This window comes from Anabas testudineus, chromosome 17 (genome assembly GCF_900324465.2).
Source record: "Anabas testudineus chromosome 17, fAnaTes1.2, whole genome shotgun sequence".
Taxonomy (NCBI): domain Eukaryota; kingdom Metazoa; phylum Chordata; class Actinopteri; order Anabantiformes; family Anabantidae; genus Anabas; species Anabas testudineus.
The window spans coordinates 23,171,345-23,174,334 of record NC_046626.1 but is presented as its reverse complement, the minus strand read 5'-3'; positions in this window follow the sequence as shown (position 1 = coordinate 23,174,334).

Here is a 2,990-nt window from a genome sequence, read left to right as displayed (position 1 = left end):
AGCACACCAAACACTGCACATCACCACAAACACATCATCCCCACTGTGAAACACGGTGGTGGAAGCATCATGCTGTGGGGATGCTTCTCGGCAGCCGGCCCTGGAAGGTTTGTTAAGGTAGAGGGTAAAATGAATGCAGCAAAATATACAACAATCCTGGAGGACAATCTTATTCAGTCAGCAAGACAACTACGGCTTGGGAGAAGATTTGTTTTCCAGCAAGACAATGACCTGAAGCATAAAGCAGAGCTACACAGAAATGGTTTACCGACAACAACGTGAACTTATCTGGAGTGGCCGAGTCAAATCCCAGACCTCAGTCCAATATAGACTTTGTGGATGAATTTGAAAAGCGCTGTTCACATCCAATCCCCATGTAACCTGACAGATCTTGAGCAGTTTTGCAAAGAAGAATGGCAAAAATTCCAGTGTCCAGATATGGAAGCCTAATTAAGACCTATCCACAGAGACTCCATGCTGTGACTGCAGCCAAAGGTTCATATTCTAAATACTGAACTGAAGGGGGTGAATATTAATGCAAACACTGATTTCACCTTACATATTTTAATTTAATTGACATTACTTTGTAAAAACCTGTTTTCACTTTGACATTAATGAGGACATTTTTTGATATTTTTTGTCAAAGTCGGCAACTTTTATTGACCATGACTGGTTAATGTCAATAAAAGGATGAAACATCCAAGAAGGTGAATACTTTTTATAGGCACTGTATTTATACTTAAATTAACAGATAAAATTATAATAAAGAGTTTTAAATAAATTATCTGGAGGTTAAGTAATTTTAAACCATCGAAACCTCTCTCCACCAGTTACTGGTCCTACCAACCTGTCCAGTGTTTTTTCTACTTGTTGTTGTCTTTATTGCCTGCTGTTCTTTCCTCTCTCCTCTTTCCACTCACCCCAACTGGTCGAGGCAGATGACCACCCACCCTGAGCCTGGTTCTGCTGGAGGTTTCTTCCTCTAAAGGGAGTTTTTCCTCTCCACTGTCTCCTGGTGCTGCTCAGTGGGGTTGTTGGGTTTTCTATAGAATTCTGTATACAGTTATATTGTGTTAGGTCTTAAACCTTAAAAACTGTAAGGAGTCTTGAGATGTCTTTTGTAGGGATTTGGTGCTTTACTAATAAAACTGAATTGAATTGAAAACATTTTAAACCTTTAAAAGGTTTTTAAATTTAAAAAACATTTATTCCAGTGTGTGTACTACATGTAAACAAAGACTTTAGTACTGAACATGCGTCTTCAGATAAACACGTTGTCATCTCTCATTAAAAACAAAAAACTAGAGACACTGCACAAACATTGGAAATAGTTAGTAAAACATATAGTCATGTCCTAAAAAAGAAACAAACCAGTGATGCACTGAACAACACACACAGAACAGATCAGCCCAGACATAGACAACAATAATGAAAGACAGGACAACTTCTCTCTCTGTTCTAAAAAGGTAGATTTTCATTCAGACCAGGCACCATTAAAATGCCCAAAATAATGAATCCTTATTTTGATTTTATGATTTCCTTAGTCAACCATCAAAGGGAAACTCAGAACCATAAAACATGTCATTCAATGTGTGAAGGGCAGGCTACAGCAGACTACTCACTGTGATTCCTGAACTCTTCCATTGTAAGCATAATGTTTATACAGTTCAAACCCTGTTGGTATTTACCTACAACAACCAAGTGTTTAACACTTGGACTACAAACTGTACGTACTGGAGGGAAAATACTGCAAAATCTAAAATACTGTTCAGTATCAGGCCTGTGGTTTATTTCTATTTTTAGAATTATTAACTTCTCATTAAGTCTTTGTAAAACCAGGATATTTAAAGTTCATATCTGACATATCTGGTTAATTGGCTGCTCCTCCTACGGTAGGAGTATCGTATCTCTTCCTGTTGTTGACGCTGACTCGCTTTTCAGTTGCTCTGTTTCGCTAACTTTAACAAACTTTAAACTAATTCATAGTTTTAGTGAAAAGCACTACTGGCGTAAGAGTTATAACATACACCTGTGTTGCTTAAGGACCATTCATAATACTTATTACTCTTGTTTTCTTGTGTTGTGAGGTCTGCTAGCTAAACTCTGTTAGCCATGGCTGCTTCTCCCTCTTCTTCTTCTCCCTCTTCTTCTTCTCCTCCTGCTCTCTCTTGCTCGGTTTGTCATATGTTTAGTTTTTCCTCTGCCTCCTTTAGTGAGAAGGGAATTTGTAATAAATGTAGCTTGTTTGCAGCTTTGGAGGCGAAGCTGACTGATTTGGAGACTCAGCTCCGCACCCTGGAAAATAAACCAGCTAGCCAGGTCCCGGTAGCCGGTGTGGAGCCAGCTAGCATAGCTCCTGTTAGCTGTCCCCCGGCAGTTCCCGAGCAACCGGGAAGTCAGGCCGGCTGGGTGACGGTTCGTAGGAAGCATAACCCTAGACACTCGCCCAAGGTTCACCACGACCAGGTTCACGTGTCCAACCGGTTTTCCCCACTCAGCGACACACCCGCTGAGAAACCCATTCTGGTCATTGGCAGCTCCATAGTCAGAAACGTGAAGTTAGAGACTCCAGCGGCCATAGTCAAGTGTATTCCTGGGGCCAGAGCGGGCGACGTCGAGTCCTATTTAAAACTCCTGTGTAAGGATAAACGTAAATATAATAAGATAATAATTCACACAGGAGTTAATGACGCCCGATTACGCCAATCGGAAGTCACTAAAATTAACGTTGAATCGGTGTGTAACTTTGCCAAAACGATGTCGGACTCCGTAGTTTTCTCTGGGCCCCTTCCCAATCTGACCAGTGACGACATGTTTAGCCGCATGACGTCATTCAACCGCTGGCTGTCTAAGTGGTGTCCAGCAAACAACGTGGGCTACAGAGACTAAACTTGGGCTGATTAGAAGAGACGGCATCCATCCCACTTTAGATGGTGCGTCTCAACTCTCTAGGAATATGGCAGAGTTTATTAGACGACCTAAACCCTGAC